A 21,298-nucleotide genomic window follows, 5' to 3' on the forward strand; every position below is an offset into this window, starting at 1 on the left:
TGTAATTTTAGCTCATTTTGTCTTAGTTTACCTTCTAGGTTATATATATTTTCTCTTTTTTTTTTGCTTTTTGTAAAAATGATGCTTTTTGAATAAGGGTACCCCCAGCTGTGGCTTTAAAGGCTGCCCATTGAATATCCAGAGGAGTATCATTTTTGCAAGGTTTTCATTTAATTGAATTAGGGAATTTATAATTTCTTGCTCCACCTGTTTAGTTTTCAGCAGGTTTGAGTTTAAAGTCCAGAGTTTGAGGGTTTTATTGCCAGTTTTAGTTTGTGTTATTGTTATATTTATTTTTGAGTGATCTGACAATGATCTAGGTTCTAAGTTATACTGTACATCATACATAGCAATGCTTTGAGAAATTAGAAAGATGTCAATTCTTGACCAGGTCTTATGGTATGGGGAGACGTATGCGTATCTGTTACTAAGACTGTGTTGTTAAGTTCTAAGGGATCTATAAGGTTGAAATCTTCAATTAATTCTGACAGAAAAGTTGTGGCTTGAGGTGATTGAGTATTATTTTTATTTGATATATCTTTGGATAGATTTATTATTATGTTCCAATCTCTACCAATTATAAACAAATGGTCTTGGTGCTTTAGTAATAAGTTATAGATTTCAATTAGAAAATCCAGGTGATAGTTGCAAGGGCCATATACATTACAGATTAATAAAAGTTTTTTGTATTCTGGGTGGGAGCAAGTGAAATAACATCATCTACCTTTTGTATCAATACTATGTTTATTGATGTTTCCTTTAAAAGATTCCTTAACTATTCTAGCTGTCCCTCTTGATGAGGTACTGTCCCCTGCTGCTATTATTTGTTGAATCCATTTAGTGTTTTTTTCTGTGTCCTTGTCCCATTGTTCCATAGTCATATGAGTTTCCTGCCAGAAGGTTATATCTGACTTCGATTTGTATATGAGGTGCATAATTTACCTTTTCTTTTATTGTCTTGTAAGCTATTTATATTCCATGATTCTATGTTAATCTCCTTAGTTGATAATTAATTTGAAAGCCCTGTAACTGAGCTGTCTGTGAGTGCTATAAGTGGAGTCATTGGCAAAGCATTGTGAATAGTGATTGATGTGTGTTGAGAAATAATAACATGAGAAGAGTTGGTGACAAAACGCTCTTTCAGAAATTCCCTAGTGCCTAACCACTTCCCACTACCCTCTGAAAGAGAAGGATTAAACCAGTAGGCAAGTAATATATACATCTTCCTAACATTGAAACAACTAAAAATATATACAGTTTTAACTATCTTACAATAATTATTATGCATTCCAAAGAATATCACGATATTGCTAGGGTATCCACCACCCAGCCCAGCAACTTAAGTTGTGAGTAACATAGGTGTTGCTAATCCAGTTAGGCATTGGGGTACCTTGTAGCTTGCAATGATCATATTTCAGTATAATATAAAATCTTGTAATAGGCTCTAAGTGAATAGTTGTGTCCTTTTATCTTAAATCTTCTTTTGAGTAGCTAGAAATTACAGGAATTAGATGAAGTCTTAGTATAACAGTAAACTCAGTTACTGTAGAAAGTAATAGATACTATGGTATGAACATATGTTATATACTACCATTCTTATAACCAGCCTGTATAAGCAGATAAAATATAAGACCACTATGCGCTTCATATTAAAATGCAACTAGTACATCATATTATTTTGTGACCATCTATAAAACTCTGACTGCTAATAAGACAGTATGAGAGAGAGAAAAACAACAAACAAACAAACAAACTGTTGAATGGATATAAAGTTAGGTTTATTTGCAAGAGTATGGTGGCAGAGTTCCAGTGTTGTAATGCTTCTTCTCTTCATGAACATTCTCATTCTGCAGAGACCACTTTAACCTTAGTTTTTTTTTCTTACTATTCTTGTTTAAATCTTGCTTTCTTTCTTCCCATCATCTAGACTGTTACTTATTAAGTATATATATTCTTCTTCTATATCAGTCCTTAAAAACCTACTGCTAGTTGTTTATGTAAAAGTTTGCAGTACCTGTGAGATTTTGGGACTAGAAAATTATTCCAGTTCAATAGATCTAGTTCTCTCTCATTTTTCAGCTTTGCAATACAGCAGCTTACTTCCTGGATGTCATTCTGCTTGAACTATTGGCTCCTTTAGTGTATTCCCAAAGTTTTTTGCATCTTTTTGGGACTTCTTGGCTGCCGTAGACTGGGTTTGGCTCTGACATCACTGCACAAGTTAGTTAACATTTGCGATGTGAGGTCAAAGGTCACATGGCTACTGATGTGACTCAGCTTCCTGGAAAAACATATTTAGAATGTTGCAACAGAAAGGAAAGCTTATGGGGACTTTTTCTTATAAAATAATGGTAAGAAAACTTCAGAAACTTCAAAATAACACATCAAAATACTAGCAACACCTGTATTAAGTCAGATTTAGGTAGTTTTACCTTTTAGCTGCATTTTAAATGCTGATAGAGGGAGTAAAATTATTACTTAAATTTTGCTGTTTATTTTGGAGAAATCTCATTGAATGCTTTAAGGAAAGCTGAATTTGCTTCACCTTTACAATTTGCTTGGTATTTGGACCCCTTGTATTGCAACTGTCAGGAAGCAGAATACTTCATTTGAAATTTTATTTTGTTTTTTTAAGTATGCACAAAAAGGTGATAGCATTTGTCTCTGTTGCTTGATAGCTAAGGGTATGTCCTGTGCAATTGTTATTTTATTTCCTTTCCAAATAAAACGTAGAAAAGTGAGATACCAACCACGAGAGATGTTATCAAAATACACGATATTAGACACTTGTCGTTAATCAGAGAGAGTCCAAAAGCTTGTGGTATATCCAAAAGTTTTATTCATGAGAACAAAAAATGAGCGCTTTCGCGTGGTCCATCCACGCTTCATCAGATAATGATTTTTAAAAACAGCTGTTATGCATTTATACTTGCGCTAAGCGCGGGAAACTAATTGATTAAAATAAATTAATTAATCCATGTTAAAAAATCATATTGTGCATTCATTGTGCATTATTTAAAACGCAGGTACAAATTCATTTCTACTGTATACATATATAAATGCCTAAAACTCATAGAAAATGTATAGCATATCAAAAGTAAAACGCATAAACTTAAAAGTGTCATAGTGCTATGTGTTTAAATTTCTTGTCTATGTAACTTACGAAACAAATCAATATGATATGTTTGCTAAATGCATCAAAGGATTGTTCTAATAAATTAATAAATATGCATTATATATTGCATATGATATGGGATGCAATAATTAATATTAATGCTTATATATTCCTTTCCAAATAATTCGTTTTTTAGTTTTACCAGCTTGTATAATCATATCTGCATGAGTAGCATTTAGTATTCTCACATAGACTTGCCTTGGGGCATCAAGAGGTTGTGATTTTCTTAAGGCTCTGTGGAATCTCTCTATTGTAATATTTTCTACTGCAGCATTGCTATCTAAGAGTAGCTTAATGATTTCTTTAATTGCAGTATGCGAAGAAGTGTGTTCATATGTTTCAGCGATACCTCTAATGAGCACATTATTTCTTCTTGATCTGGCTTCTAAGTCTATTATTTTTTGTTGGATTTCAGACACTGTTTTTTCTGTTGAATTAGTTATTCTCCAGATCTCTTGTATTTTATTTTCATCCTCTACAACTTTCTCCTCATTTTTCTCCAGTCTAGTTAGGATTTGATCTATATTTCTTCCAAAAGCATTTAGTTTTCTAGAAAAGGAGTGCATTTCTTCTTGTAAGGGAGTTAGAGCTGCCTTGGGTTCTTCCATAAAGAGAGGTTGCTCTGTCTTTGCTTTGGCAGCCTGTTTTTGTAAGTCTGTTTCCTGTTTTACAGTTTTTTGTCTCTTTGTACAAACTTCTTTCTCCAGTGAGATTATTTGTGAAAGTCTTGTTTTTGATGATTGAGCTTCCGTTGAGTCCATGGTTCAATATTTATTGAAAGTTTTTATTTCTTTATGCAGCTTCCTGTAGTTTATCATTGAGGCCTGAACTGCTTGCAGATATTCCCCACTCAGCACTTGTTGATCTTGCAGATAAGTACATACATTGTATATTTTTTTACAACTCTGCTGAAAGAATGCTTTAGTATCTAATAAATTTTAGTATTCTTTCTTTTTTGATGATTTAGCAGAAGTGCTGGAGCCCTGATTGGGTTAGATTGTAGATTTTTGTCAGAAGCTGACTGAGAAGTGTTCTTCCTAGCTGGCAGGCATCTTGGAATCCCCATAGTTAAAATAGTTAAATTCCTGCTTCCTTCTAATTAGATAGATGGATGAAATGTGACATGTAATGTTGTATTTCTTGTTCGCTTATGCTAATGATGCGTAGAGTGCAATGCATTTCTAAAAAGCACAAAATGAGATTTCCCCAAAACAGTTAGATGGCATAACATCATAACAGAAAAAGATGAGGATTTCTGCAGGCTTAAAACAAAACAGAGCTATCTGTTGATATGTAAATACAAAACAGACAATATAGGAATGCAGTATTCCAATAAATTTAGCTTACCCTATCTGTCTATCTTTCTCTGTATATCTACATACATATGAGAAAAGGCATTTCTGTAACTTCCTGCATATGTAATTTAACTTATGGAAAAATAAACTGAAGATTGTCTTCACATCTGAATCTACATCTTTATTTACAGACAGTTTCACTTTGACTAAATAATTCATGCTCACAGCTTCAAACCAGTAGACACATTAACTACAAATGAATGCAGTAAAACATCCTCATAAATTCTCATAAATAAATACTTTGCAGAAGTATTTCAGACAGAAACAATATTCATCTTCATCATCATTGATAATGTTTACCTGTCCTATAAAGTACATATGAAAACCAGCCCTCCAAAAAAGTTAAAATAAAGATGTGCACTCATTCGTTAAGGAATAACTGTCAACATACAAACCATTTCTGAAACAAATATAAGCATACCATGTAAGCTATCTTGCATCTAAAAATGCTGCTCATACATGATCATTAATGGTGATTAGTAAATGTAGTTTAAACTATGAAGACGTAATTATTTCCAGAATCTAACCTGCTTTCCCTAGAGTTGCCTGCGGTGAAATTGCTTGAGTGTCAGTAGCACAAAGAAAAAAACGACAGGCATAACATGGGACACTGTTTCCCATATCAGAATCATTGCCAGTGTGATTTCTAAGTGTGCACCAGCAATGATTCTTTTAATTGTTTTGGGAGACTACTCTCTTCTTTGAGTTGATGTAGCCATGGAGTTGGTATGTTTAAGTTTGGAAATGGAAGGAGTTGTGGTGAGGAGGGCTTGCCCCCACCCTGCAAAAACCAATTAAAGTAAATTTTTTCACTCTTCTGTCTTTTGGCCATTTTTTCATCCTTTCATCTTGTTGGGATTCAGGAAGTCCATAATAGAACTGTTTAACCCCCTCACATCAAAAATGCAATCAAGAAGAATCTGTCTAGAAAATGTAGGCCCTATCTGAGAAGGTTGTCATATTTACAATTTTTAATTCATGCATAAATATGTTCTTCTGGGGTAACCTATAGGTGGGTAAAGTTTGAACTCTCAGTGTCATTTACCTGAAGTTCAACCCTCCGAGGATCAGAGTTTCACTTAAGGAAACCACTGTCAGCAAGCAATGCCCATTTTGGCAGTAATTTACCCCTTCTTCAAATTGGTAAGATCATGTGTGCCTACAATGATTCACTTGTTTTGGGGACATTTCTCCCTTCTTTGAGTTGTCATGATTGTGAAGATGGTATACCTAAGTTTCAGGGTATAGGGGGCTGTAATCTACATCACAGGATGCAGAGGAATTGCCTCCCTACAAAAACATATAAGAAAGATTATTTGGCCATTTTTATTTATTTATTTATTTGTTTAGGGAGTTTGGGGATTCCAGTCTTCAGCAAGGTAAAATCCGTCCACTTTAATGGAAGCTTTGTCCTGAAGCAATAGATTTCCTTTATATTGTAACTTTTATTGGTGGTTACACAAGTTCTTAATGATATTCAGACAAAACAATGGACTGAGGTCAAATTCCTGAATCTGGCAGAGAAGAAATATAAGTAGACAGGAAAAACTAATATGAAATATTAAGGCTCTGAAGATTATAAAACATTTCCTTATAATTAACTTAGAGGTCACTGAACATCAGGGAGGGAACATTTCTATCTGTCAGTGGCAACATTTTTATCAGCAAAGTCAGTCTTTACAGTGCGTCTACCAACTTGTTAGAAAATACTTTCTTCTGATGGTAGCACAATTACATTTTCATCAGTCTGTTTTTCCATCTACCATAAATATGAAAATATAATTGACAGAGTGGGTATACTGCACACGCAACCACAGAATCCTATTTTATTATTTCTTGTTCAAAATGAAGATAGAGGTCTGGTGCAGACTAGGGCGACTCCCCACACAGCTCGAACAACAACTGGAAAATGAAGAAAGTATGTAGCAAGAACTACACAGTTACATCCACAGATTTTATTACGTGAAAAAACACCAAATACATCCACAGGTTAAGCGCTTTCAACTGCATACATCACAGTCTTCATCAGAACCAGATAGCTGCATAATTGCCCTGTTTAAATACAATTGTCTTGAAAAAAGGCACCAAATTAATTAAAGTTATAGCACTTCATTAAACATTTAAAAATGCATTTTGAATTTATATCTATTCAACCAAGTTACTAATTAAAAAGATAGAATATGCAATAGTGTCATAAAAATATATATATATGATGGTATCATAAACATAATATAGAAACTTAATACTGTTAAAATATTTAAATATATTTAACCATTAAAATGAGAATGTTACTTTAAATGTATGTGCATATATAAATATAAATAAATGTTAAATATAAATACTGCTTAACCTAATATTAAAAACGGCTTTAAACTAATACTATCATTAATACCAGGTGATCTAGTGGCATCAGTATGTATTTGCCACTTGCTTTCTTTCAATCCTAAGGACATTTTCCAGTCTCCTCCATACGGTAGACTAATAACCTGGTCAATAATTGCAAATTTGAATAAATGCTCCCCACCTTTCTCATGCATGTGCCTATATAACGCGTTGTTCTTGTCTTGAACCTGTATTTTATAATAATGTTCATAAATACGTTTTTTCAATTGCCTCTCTGTTTTTCCTATGTAAAATGCAGGGCAGGCCAAACAGGTAGCAAGATATACTACCTGTTTGGTGTTGCAACTGCCTGCCCTACATCTCACAAAAGTGTTGTTAATGTCTGTCAGTCTGATATATTCAACTTCATTAATACGGCTACATTGGTTACATGTTCCACATTTTTTGGTAACAGTTACTTTAGTATTTTTTTCCTTTTCCATAATTATCAGCTCTTTCTAATAGTCTTTTCAAATTAGGGGCTGTTTTATACACAAAAGATGGTAAACTCCCTAGTTTAGTACCAATGTGGTTAGAAGTCGCTATCAGATCCCAATGTCTGCATATTATATCCTTTATGTAATTTACATAAGGTGTGTACATTAGCACACACACCCTATTGTAGACAGCATCTTTAGTATCATCTTTCAATATGACCAAGTTTTGATTAAATTTACCCATCAATGGCTTATATTTTGTACCCCACTGTTTGGAGACATAGTTCGTAGTGTCCTGTAACATTCTCACTGGATATCCCCTATCTTTAAACATCCTAAAAATCATCTGCAATTCAACATCCATAGCTGCCCTAGTGGATGACATACGTGCTGCCCTAATACATTGCCCTTTAACAACATTTTTAAAAATATATGATGGATGATTACTGTTATACTGAATGTAATCATTTGAGAAAGTTGTTTTCCTGTATATCCTTGATGTAAAACCTTCATCCGTGTGGCTTATAAATGTGTCTAAATACGCAATACCTTCACTGCTAGAATTGTATGTAAACTTTAAGAATTGTGTGGTACTATTTATATACTCCATAAATTCACCTATGGTCTCCTTATTACCCTTCCATAATATAAATAAATCATCAAGGTATCTAGCATAAAATGCTATATCTCTATAAAATCTACTTTTAAATAAAAATTCTGATTCCCATTCCAACATTACAAGGTTGGCAAAAATGGGGGCACAAGATGCCCCCATGGCAACACCCTTGCTCTGCCTGAAATATTCGCCTTGGAATGTAATGTAATTATGGTCAAGTACTAAGGCCATCATGTCCGTTATTAAACAGATCTTGTCCCAACTTAATTCAGAAAATTTTCTCAGACTGTTACAAAAATATTCTAATCCGATATCCTTAGGTATACTGGAAAATAGATCTATAACATCTATTGTCAGATAAGTCAGATCTATATTCCACAACTCGGGTGTTAGTTTGCCTAAAAAGTTCCAAAAATCAATCATTAAATGTGGGATATTCCTATACACGTGTTTTGTCCATCTATCAATAACCACCCCTATATTGAATGTTTTTGATTTAGAACCCGAAATAATAGGTCTAAAAGGGAGGTTATCTATAGATTTGTGGACCTTAGGTATACCAATAATTTTGGCCAAAATAGGATATTCAATTTTCATATACATGTATATTTCATTTGTGATTCTATCATCCAATAAATATTCTTCTAAGGCCAAGTCTATTCTTTTATATCCTATATTTATTTGATTGATGGAAACTTCCTCATAGTTACCGGACTCATGCAAAATGTTGCATATTTGCATATTATAGTCCAACGTATGGTAAACTACGATACCTCCCCCCTTATCAGGCTTCATAATCCTTATATCATTATTATGTATCAACTGATTCAGACAATTCCGTTCATTCACAGTTAAATTATCCTGATATGTATTGTTATATGTATTATCTTTTTTATTTCTAGTTATTTTATTAAGTCATTGGGAATATGTCACCTGCCAACGAATTTACGTTTGATTTTAGCCTTTTTCACACCAGAGATGAAGCGGAGAGGAATGGGGCTAGACCGAAGAATCGTCAGGATATAAAAACATATTTAAATCATGCAAGGACAGTTAAAGGAAATACAAAAGGTACTGTTGTCAATAAGACTATTTCTAGCCCAAGATATGAAAGTAAAATAAATAGACATTGTGGACATACTTATAAAAATCCTAAGAAAGTGATACACCATAATGGTGATATGATGGATGTATTTTTATGTGATGAATTTGATTTTGAGAATGTGGGGGAAAGTAATCATGTTGAAGGGAGATATATAAGTTATACTAATGAATCTTTGAAAGAAATGATTTTTTCTATGGGTAAAAAATTACTACAAATTAAGAATGTAAAACTTGACAATGCTTATTTGTTAAAATGCCTGAAAATCAAGGTGGTACCAAAGGGATTGAGGTTTTTCAAACTACCATTAGGTTTTGATTATAAAGCAACAGTTATGAATGAATTTAATAATTTATTTGATAGTTTTGGTGTTGCATATATGGAATTAATTATTAAACTAAATGATGAAAAACTGACTACGTTAGTTAGTGAGGTGGAAGGCTTGAATGACAATATAGTTAGACATATGGAATTTGAAACATGGAAGGAATTATATAATAAGCAATTTACATTAGCTGAGAATAAAGCAAACAGTATTTATCATAGGAAGAATAGGAAGATACAACGAGATATAGAAGCATATCAGAATAATAGAGCTTATGTATGGCCACAGGATAGAGGCAATACACATAAAGAGAGATATATGAGTAATAGAAACAGATTAACAAGTATGGAAAGAGAAGAGAATTTTCAAGGGGGAAGATTTTTTCCAGCACCAAAGAGGCAGTACAGTCAGTGGAACAGAGTAGCAAGATAAATGATATCGTGAGTAAGGAGCCTGAATTGTTATCTCACCCCCTTAATAGTAATAATACACAACAGTTAATTGAGATCCAGCTTGACGATGGTATTAAACAGAGAAATGTTATGGATGTTGAAGTTGATGCCATTACTTGTAATGAGGATGTTACTCATATATTAAGTACACATAATGGTTTCAATGTATTTAACTACACAGATTTGGATATTAGTAAGGAACTGGTTCAACTGTTAAGTAAAGGTATGAAATTTGTTCCCACTACAGGTATTAATTTAGTGGACACTATCAAGGAGATTAAATTTTACTATAGAAGGTTGAATTTAGCGTTACAATTTGGACAAAGTGATACTAATAGAGATATTATTAGGAATAATGAACTTAGGAAAAAAAGTTCATATGTCCCAGTATCAAATTTGTATGTAGCACAATTTGAAAAAATGGTGTGTAAAGATATATATTGGCTTAATAAAATAACTAGAAATAAAAAAGATAATACATATAACAATACATATCAGGATAATTTAACTGTGAATGAACGGAATTGTCTGAATCAGTTGATACATAATAATGATATAAGGATTATGAAGCCTGATAAGGGGGGAGGTATCGTAGTTTACCATACGTTGGACTATAATATGCAAATATGCAACATTTTGCATGAGTCCGGTAACTATGAGGAAGTTTCCATCAATCAAATAAATATAGGATATAAAAGAATAGACTTGGCCTTAGAAGAATATTTATTGGATGATAGAATCACAAATGAAATATACATGTATATGAAAATTGAATATCCTATTTTGGCCAAAATTATTGGTATACCTAAGGTCCACAAATCTATAGATAACCCCCCTTTTAGACCTATTATGTCAGGTTCTAAATCAAAAACATTCCATATAGGGGTGGTTATTGATAGATGGACAAAACACGTGTATAGGAATATCCCACATTTAATGATTGATTTTTGGAACTTTTTAGGCAAACTAACACCCGAGTTGTGGAATATAGATCTGACTTATCTGACAATAGATGTTATAGATCTATTTTCCAGTATACCTAAGGATATCGGATTAGAATATTTTTGTAACAGTCTGAGAAAATTTTCTGAATTAAGTTGGGACAAGATCTGTTTAATAACGGACATGATGGCCTTAGTACTTGACCATAATTACATTACATTCCAAGGCGAATATTTCAGGCAGAGCAAGGGTGTTGCCATGGGGGCATCTTGTGCCCCCATTTTTGCCAACCTTGTAATGTTGGAATGGGAATCAGAATTTTTATTTAAAAGTAGATTTTATAGAGATATAGCATTTTATGCTAGATACCTTGATGATTTATTTATATTATGGAAGGGTAATAAGGAGACCATAGGTGAATTTATGGAGTATATAAATAGTACCACACAATTCTTAAAGTTTACATACAATTCTAGCAGTGAAGGTATTGCATATTTAGACACATTTATAAGCCACACGGATGAAGGTTTTACATCAAGGATATACAGGAAAACAACTTTCTCAAATGATTACATTCAGTATAACAGTAATCATCCATCATATATTTTTAAAAATGTTGTTAAAGGGCAATGTATTAGGGCAGCACGTATGTCATCCACTAGGGCAGCTATGGATGTTGAATTGCAGATGATTTTTAGGATGTTTAAAGATAGGGGATATCCAGTGAGAATGTTACAGGACACTACGAACTATGTCTCCAAACAGTGGGGTACAAAATATAAGCCATTGATGGGTAAATTTAGTCAAAACTTGGTCATATTGAAAGATGATACTAAAGATGCTGTCTACAATAGGGTGTGTGTGTTAATGTACACACCTTATGTAAATTACATAAAGGATATAATATGCAAACATTGGGATCTGATAGCGACTTCTAACCACATTGGTACTAAACTAGGGAGTTTACCATCTTTTGTGTATAAAACAGCCCCTAATTTGAAAAGACTATTAGAAAGAGCTGATAATTATGGAAAAGGAAAAAATACTAAAGTAACTGTTACCAAAAAATGTGGAACATGTAACCAATGTAGCCATATTAATGAAGTTGAATATATCAGACTGACAGACATTAACAACACTTTTGTGAGATGTAGGGCAGGCAATTGCAACACCAAACAGGTAGTATATCTTGCTACCTGTTTGGCCTGCCCTGCATTTTACATAGGAAAAACAGAGAGGCAATTGAAAACACGTATTTATGAACATTATTATAAAATACAGGTTCAAGACAAGAACAACGCGTTATATAGGCACATGCATGAGAAAGGTGGGGAGCATTTATTCAAATTTGCAATTATTGACCAGGTTATTAGTCTACTGTATGGAGGAGACTGGAAAATGTCCTTAGCATTGAAAGAAAGCAAGTGGCAAATACATACTGATGCCACTAGATCACCTGGTATTAATGATAGTATTAGTTTAAAGCCATTTTTAATATTAGGTTAAGCAGTATTTATATTTAACATTTATTTATATTTATATATGCACATACATTTAAAGTAACATTCTCATTTTAATGGTTAAATATATTTAAATATTTTAACAGTATTAAGTTTCTATATTATGTTTATGATACCATCATATATATATATTTTTATGACACTATTGCATATTCTATCTTTTTAATTAGTAACTTGGTTGAATAGATATACATTCAAAATGCATTTTTAAATGTTTAATGAAGTGCTATAACTTTAATTAATTTGGCGCCTTTTTTCAAGACAATTGTATTTAAACAGGGCAATTATGCAGCTATCTGGTTCTGATGAAGACTGTGATGTATGCAGTTGAAAGCGCTTAACCTGTGGATGTATTTGGTGTTTTTTCACGTAATAAAATCTGTGGATGTAACTGCGTAGTTCTTGCTACATACTTTCTTCGTTTTCCAGTCGTTGTTCGAGCTGTGTGGGGAGTCGCCCTAGTCTGCACCAGACCTCTATCTTCATTTTGTTGCAGTTGTGGGTTACATTGTTGCTTGCTTGTGTGTACGTTGGCTGGATTATTCCTTGTTCAGCCTTAATCAAAAGTGTTCACACCTTCCTGAAGTGTATATAATTTACTAACATAATGCCAGCATCTGCTGATTTGACATGAGAAACAATCAGGCCATTCATGCATGATGTTCACCAAAGCTATAACATCATGTTAAAAGGCATCAGCACAAAACTAGGCAAATTCCTTCCATTTCCAAATCATTCTAAAATACAATTTCTGACAGGAAAAATGAAATTATTGTTTTTAAGGAACAAAATATACATTAAACAGAAAAGGAAAAAAAAATGAAAGACAAAATGGAAGGAAGAAAAAGAAAGAAAGAAAGAGAAAGGAAAAAAAAGATGTCAGGCATTGCAAGCATAAATTTTCGAAAAGTAGTGGGTAAAATTACAATCTGATTAAACCACTCAGGGTTATCAGGTTATTTTGATGCTATAATGAACATTGTAATCTGTGAGAAGTATTAAATAGAATTTTATAACTACAATTTTGTTACATATTTTTATGAGGAAATTCACAAAAAAAGTAGTTTCATCTGAGATATGTTATGGATTTGGTGTGTCGGCACTAATATAGTTTCCAAAAGGATTGACACTTGCAAATGCTGCTCAGAGTGGCAGATGGGATATTTGAGATGTCCACATAAAGACTAATGTATACTGTCTTCATTTTCATGTATCTCATTTCAGAAAGCTTCAAATGCCTTCTGAGAAAAAATATAATGAAATGCATCCTTCCAGGAAAATACAAGGAAATGCTTCCTACCAGAAAATATAAAGCCTACATGCTAGTCTAAATTCCAACCAGATACTAAAGTGTGTTCCCACACAACATCAATAGACTATTGTCTAATAAGTATGTGATTTTTTTTTTACTTATATTTCATTGCAACATATTCTTGATTTGAATGGAGATCCTGACTTTCCTTAAGGTATAAGGGACTGTCAAAGTGGGAAGGGGCATGGTCCCTTAAATAGTCATGCTGACTTGTCTGCCTGTCTTTTATTTTGGGGGATCCCACCTTCTTTTTGGTATCCCCTTTACATTGCTTCTTGAACATCAGCTTTCCCGTATTTTACTGAGACTGTTTATTTTGTTTCTTGCTAAAACTGGATTGGGGGTAGAGAATACTTTGAAAAATTTGGAAAAGGAGGGATGAAAAATCTGAGAGATTCCATGTATCTGCTTACCCCTCTCATCACATTTTTTGATAACCTCTGCAGCTGAGGGTCCAGAAACTAACTCTCTTTCCAAAGGAGAATTTAAAATCTCATTATTATTTCTTCTGAGAGGTTTTGAGAATGCAGCCAGGCAAACCTCCTCTATGCAGTACCATTGACTACATCCCTGGAAAAAATATCCACAGAGTCATTTACACACTTTAAATAAAGAGTTTTGACATGTGAAATGGAAAAAAACAAAGCATTCAATGTAGGTTTTTCTCACAAGAAGAAACTGCAGACAAAACATTCCTCATGCTTTCACAATTAGTCAGAATAAACTTTAACATATGAGCCTCACAACTGAAAATTTTGAAAATCAAAGATGTAGCCATATATATATATACTTTTTCCTTAATTATTTTGCCATCCTTGTCAGAAAGGGAAAGATTGGAATTAAGTATGTTCAACAGCAGTAGGATAACTAAATCTATAGCTCCTGTGTCAGGTTTGGGAAGAGTATACAAAAACTTGAAAGGCTAAGGAAACTTATACAAACACTTGAAAGACTAAGGAAACTTATACAATTTTTTAGGGTCAGGAGGCTGACTGTTAGGAAATTTGCAGGCAGTGGTGCGCACATTGTCCAATGCAGACAGCAAAGAAGGAATGGGAGAAGGTTCTGGAAATTCCATTTTTAGCAACTCATAGTATTTTCTGAAGAACAGTAGTAGAACAGAGAGAGAGAGGCAGAGAGAGAGTGAGACAGAGAGATGTGTGTGCATATACACACATGCACACACGCACACACACACACACACACACACACACACACACACACACACACACACACACACACACACACACACACACACACACACTTTAAACCATTTATTAGTAAGGGTGTTTAACTGCAGAAGAGAGCAGATGACAAACCCCTTTCAATGTATTATAAGGCAGAAGTGCTAAACTGTTAATCTATCTAGTCAATAAAAGAAAGAATTATTCATGGTCGAAATACTGAACAGCATTGATTACCATGAGCAGAATGAGCACACATTAAATAAACTGGTCAGGGAATGAAACCATTTAAATAGTACCATTATAAGCCTTACCTCAGGACAGAGTACAAATATGTGATCCCTAGAAAACAATCTCATATCAAGTATTTTTTTCCTTAAGAAAATCAATTAAGAGCTGTAGAAGCTACCCAAATTATGAATAACTGAAAATATATCAAATCCATACCATGGATTTCACTTCACTTGACACCTCCTAAGTCTAAGAGATTAGGATTTGTGCAGATAATACAACCACAAGTAGAGCTCTAAGGAAAGAAACAAACAACCTAACAACACAATCTAGAACAATACAACTCACTGACCAAAATGGTCTGGACCCAGCTTCTCCAAATGGCTTCTTCAGTCAGAAAACTGGGTGGGCTATGTGATAAGTGAAATCAAATGGTAAAGGTGGGTATTCATTAAACTGAATATCAGATCATGTTATCACCAGATTAAACTTCACCCAAATACAGATGCTTTTCAGTTTTCTCTGTTCACACAGGTTAAATCAGCTTCTTTGCTACAGGAAGTGGTGCAAAATATCAGTCAGTGTGATTTGCATGCAAGGCCACCCACATTTTTTCCTTCACCATTATGTAAAAGCAGAATAAAATTTACATTTTGTGCATATATTTTTCAGACGTTATATATAAGCAAAATATTTTGGCTTGCATTTAAACATTGTTAGCTTTAACATTCATGTAGTAGAGAAAATGTTTACTGGTTTACTGGTTTCATCAGGAAATTGTCAGTTGGCAAGTGGTGTCCACAAACACAGTAACAGCAATAGTGCCATTGCTTTTAATAATGTACTACAAAATGTGATAATCAAACCTATATTCTGTATTTTCTAACTGAATAAAAAAGCTGTCATGGAATTGAGAGCTTGGGATGTGATATTTGCTGGTTAATCAGACTGGTCCATTTCCTACAACTGATTCCTATATATCCCTGGACAATAAATTGGATGATCAGGCAGTCCAACCAGGGAAGGAATGGACCATAGATCTTTCACACAGGCTGGAAAGTCCTTAGTACTACTTGGTAGATAAGCAATTTGGGTGAAGATAGAGCCATGGGCAACTCTTAGTAGATGAGGAAAAATAAGAATTGTTTTCATTGTGGCATGTTCTTGTTGCTACAAAATGCTACCTTTCTGAAGGAGTATATATGATGTGTTTTTCTGATGTAATGTTAAGCAATACAGATATCTTCAGGATATACATTGAGTTCTTTTCTCAAAAATAAGTAATTTACCCAATACAGCTTGACAGAATGTCATACTGAAATGCCTGAAAACATCTCCATTTTGTGTCAAGATTTTAAAGGCAATGCCTCAGTCACCCTTCAAAGTACTTAGTTAGGATTTCAAGGTGTTATATTTAGACAGTTATGATTCTACATATTGCACATAAGATTCCAATTCCATCCTAAGGGACTTAGAAATAAGTTACATTTGACATTTTGGTGCTTATCAAATGCTACAATATCGCACTTGATGGTGAGGATTTTGAGCCCCCTTTTTTATTGTATACCAGCTACTGACAGGTGTAAGATCCTGTTGGAGTACCTGAGAAGAGCACTTGAAGAGTAGTCCCAGGTTACATTCATCTACGAAGTTTGTTAACCAGTGATCCTCATTTGATAAATGGAGTTCTGATATATAGATACTGAATACTAGAAGTCTCAGCACCTATCCCCAAGGAACTACATTAGTCACCTTTACGCATTCAGGTGCTGTAACCCTTAACTCTACTCTATGAGTACTGTCCCTAAGCAGTAAACTGTCGACCTAATCACACATGGATACCTTTAGAGCTTTTTCAGCTTGTTTATTATATTTGCTTGTGGCATGGTATCAAACGCTCTGGTGAACAGCTTGCCCACAGTCTATGGTCTGAGTTCAAACTGTCAAAGAAGTTCACAAAGCAAATTTACAAGTTAGCACTAATAAACTAAAAGCATTACATCCTCATAGACTCTTTACGGTCACCTCGTCCCCCATTGGTCCTTTTAATTTAGTGATAAGAGTTCCCTATATTACTCTAGCATGTCCAAAGGTCAGTTAATAGTTTCCTCCCCAGTCCAGCTGGTGAATCTGGGAATCTTGAGGCAATGTTACAACTGCCTCATGTTCATGGACAACCCTCTCCTCCTCCAAACTGGTTCAAATATATGTGAGAGATGCAAATATATAGCCAAACTGGAGGCTGAACTCTCTCAACTCAGAACTGGTATAACCAGTCAGGAAGAGAAGGGAACCTCACACAACAAAAATCCAGTCTCACATAGTCCTACAACATCAGCAAACCAAACACATAAACACACAAAAACATACTCGGAGGCTCTAAATAAAAATCTGCCTAAGCAGCAGAGACCTCCAAAGCAGACATCCAAGCAAACGCTACCACAGAACAAAACACGTGCAACACATAGTTCACAAAGTCAGTGTGCCAAGCAGTCACAGCCCTTAAGGCTGAATAACACACCTGATACACTCGTAATAGGGGATTCTATAGTCAGACACACTGATGCCCCGCTCACCAGGCTGAACAAAGAGAAGGTCACAGTGAGCTGCCTGTCAGGCGCTAGGATCCGCCACATAATGCAAGCACTCAGGTCACTCCAAAGTAAGTACAAATATGACTCAGTCATAGTACATGCTGGTGTGAATGACCTGAAATGTACCTCCATCGACTACATGAAAAGAGACATAGAGGAGCTCTCTGATCATGTAGCCCAGGCCGGTATGACCCTGACCTTTAGTAGCATATTACCCTCACCTAGAATGATGCCGCAGTACAAAGACAAAATGATCGATTTTAACAATTGGCTAAAATTTTGGTGTCATTCAAAGGGAATCCAGTGTCTGTCAGCCTGGGATGACATGCTTGACAAGCCACATTGCTTCACTAGGGACGGCTTGCACCTGTCACCCCTGGGCTTTTGGATATTGGCAAAGGCTCTTGCCACCCCCATAGTGCCTTGTTTAGGCAAGGCTCAAAAGACAAACCCACCTCCATAAACAGCACAATGAACAAAAAACTAAGGGTAATGCTGCTAAACGCCAGAAGTCTAAACCTCAAGATGCATGCACTCGAAGCTCTCCTCAGTATGGAGAACATCGACAAATGTGCAGTGACAGAGACCTGGTTCAAGGCTCCAGAGAGCACCCCAGCACTACCAGGTTATACCTCATACCACGCTTTTCAGCCCCAAAACTCGGACCGAACCACAAAAGGAGGGGGAGTATCCATTTTTATCAAGGATACCCATACCTCCAGGCTAATGGCGTTGCACGAAGCATCGGAGACCATCCATGTGCAACTAACAGTGGGCAAAACTGCTTTTCAATTTATAGCATGCTACAGACCACCCTCTCAAAATCAGGAATCCCACTCAGCTTTCCTGAAAACATTGGAGAACATGAAGATCTCTCCAAACACCATCATACTGGGTGATTTCAACTACCCAAACATAGACTGGGAGCATTACTCAAGCCCCAACACCCTAGCCCAAAGGTTCCTGGAATTTATAAACTCAAATGCCATGGAACAACTAGTCACCACTCCCACAACAGGGGATAACATACTCGACCTGATCATTACCAACATGGGGACTCTATGCTCCATACCAGAAGTAAACCCCTCATTGGTAAGATCAGACCATAAATTAATCTCACTAGATATCCAAAACCCGTCCCCACCCCCAACCCAGAAAACCACAGTGAAAAACTTCTCAAAAGCAAACTTCACACTTCTCAAAACAGAGGTGGAATCCTTCAAGGCCCCCGGGCCAGGGGAAATTATGGCCCAAGCAGCTGAACCCTATATAAATGCATTCTATGGACACCTCCAGGAATGCATGGATCATGCTATCCCAAACAAAACCAAGGCCCAGTCATCCAAAGGCAGGCGTCCAGTCTGGTGGACTCCAGCCATAAACAAGCTGAACAACAGAAGAAGGAAGCTACTACATGATAGAGCAAAATCCCTAAAAGGGAAGGCATCTCTGATCAGTACTAACAAACAATTACGATCCCTCATAAAATCCTCCAAGGCCAGCTTCGAGAAAAAAATTGCACAGGACACTAAGGACAATCACAAGGCTTTTTTTAGCTATGTTAAGAACCTGGGGTGCAACTCCCAGATATGCTCAGAGTTGATTTTAAATGACAAAAGTTCACGGAACCCACAGACATTGCCAACATCCTGGCAGACAGGTTTAGTGCAAACTTCTCCCCCCCAAAAGAGCAAATATCTATCCCAGCAGAGTGTAGCCCCCCCTAGCATCTCAGATGCTCAGGTGAAAGTCGCCTTCTCCAAAGCAAAAAACACTGCTTCAATGGGACCAGACGGTGTCCCGGGTTGCGTACTACATGAACTTCAAGAAGAACTAAACCCTCATGTAAAAATGCTGTACAATCTGAGCCTTACTACAGGATATGTACCCAATGAATGGCGTACAGTAACAGTGGTCCCTCTCCACAAAGGTGGTGCCTCAACGGACCCTGGAAACTACTGCCCCATAAGCCTGACTAGCCTAGGGAGAGGATCATCATGGAACTCATAAACAATGACATTGGGGACCTACAGACACTAGATCCTACCCAATTCGGCTTTGTCAAGGGCAGATCCTGCCTCTTGAACCTGGTCAACTTCTTTGAAACAGTCACCAAGGCCATAGATGAAGGGAAGGTAGTCCACACAGCCTATCTGGACCTCGTGAAGGCATTTGACAAAATACCCCACTCGGGCCTCATAGATAAGCTATCCAGCTTAAATATAAACCCCTATGTCACAAGATGGGTTGCAAACTGGCTCAAAGACAGAACCCACAGAGTCAGAATTGCTGGAGCCATGTCTGACTCAAAACCGGTTACAAGTGGTGTCCCACAAGGCTCAGTCCTGGGACCTCTCTTGTTCGGTATATATTTTTCAGAGGTATAGGCTAACAAGGGAGGACTGTGGCTGACCAAGTTCGCAGATGACTGCAAACTGGGAGCCATAATTGACTCTCCAGCTGACATGAGCATCCTTCAAAAAGGTTTCACAGAGATGGATAACTGGTGCCAGAGCCACGGTCTAAAGGTAAATGCCAAAAAGTGTATAGTCATACCCTTTGGCAAAAACAAAGTACCCACAAATTACCACATAGGTGGAAACCCATTAACCATGGAGAAAGTAATTAGGGATCTGGGGACCCAAGTTGATAGTAATCTCCCCTTTGATAACCACATTGCCAAAGTGGTTAGAAAAACCTTCTATATAGCCCACCTTATCATGAAAAGATTCACATCTAGATCAAAGGAGGTCATAGTGCCCCTTTATGCAGCCCTAATCAGGCCCATAATAGAATACAATGCCCCTTTTGGGATGTACCTTACCCGACACCTGCAGCCACTAGAAAGACCCTAAAAGTACCTCACAAAAAGAGTCAAAGGACTCAAACAGATGCCATATGCTGCTCGGTTAAAAAAACTCCAGCTCTACTCAGTTGCATACCACCTACTTCGAGGCGATCTATGCCTGACATATAAAGCTATGTCCAACCCAGAATTAATGAACTTGCTCCACCTCAGAAAATCCAAATACCTTAGAGCTACGCGCTCGAGGGATCTGAACCTCTGCACAGAAATAAACAGAACATGTTGGAGGGATAGATTCATAACCCAGAGGCTCCCCTTGCTCTGGAATAGAATCCCAGTCCATGTTAGGCAGAGCCCCTCACTGACTCTCTTCAAGAAGAATCTTGATGAGTGGATGGGGGATCGTAGGTTTACCCCAGGGATTACTTCAGCATCACTACTAGACAGGGGCACGGTAAGCTAACCTTAAAAAGGGAATGGTAAACTCGAATCAAAGGGTGGCGAAAGCCAAACACACTCAGGCCAGGCTTATAAATGCCTCAGGGCAGACAGCCTAGTATGAACCTATGAACCTATGAACAAGATTCATTAGACAGGCTCTGCCCTTGACAAAACAAAACTGCTGAGGGTGGAGACGGAAAAGAGTTTTGTTATCACAGTTAATCAAGTCAGTTGTAGTATGTTCCATGACATAGCATACAAGACTTTTAGGCTGATAAGTCTGCAATTCCCAGGGTAAGTGTTTGGGCCTTCTTAGTTGAGTAGCATCACAACAGCTGTGCACCACTCTTGTTGGATAAAGACAATTGCTAGGCTCAAGGTAAAGATATTAAAGAGTGGATCCTGGGTTTGGTTGGGTCTACCT

Source organism: Protopterus annectens, chromosome 5.part0, assembly GCF_019279795.1.
Source record: "Protopterus annectens isolate FY-2018-M chromosome 5.part0, PAN1.0, whole genome shotgun sequence".
In the NCBI taxonomy this organism is placed as follows: Eukaryota; Metazoa; Chordata; order Ceratodontiformes; family Protopteridae; genus Protopterus; species Protopterus annectens.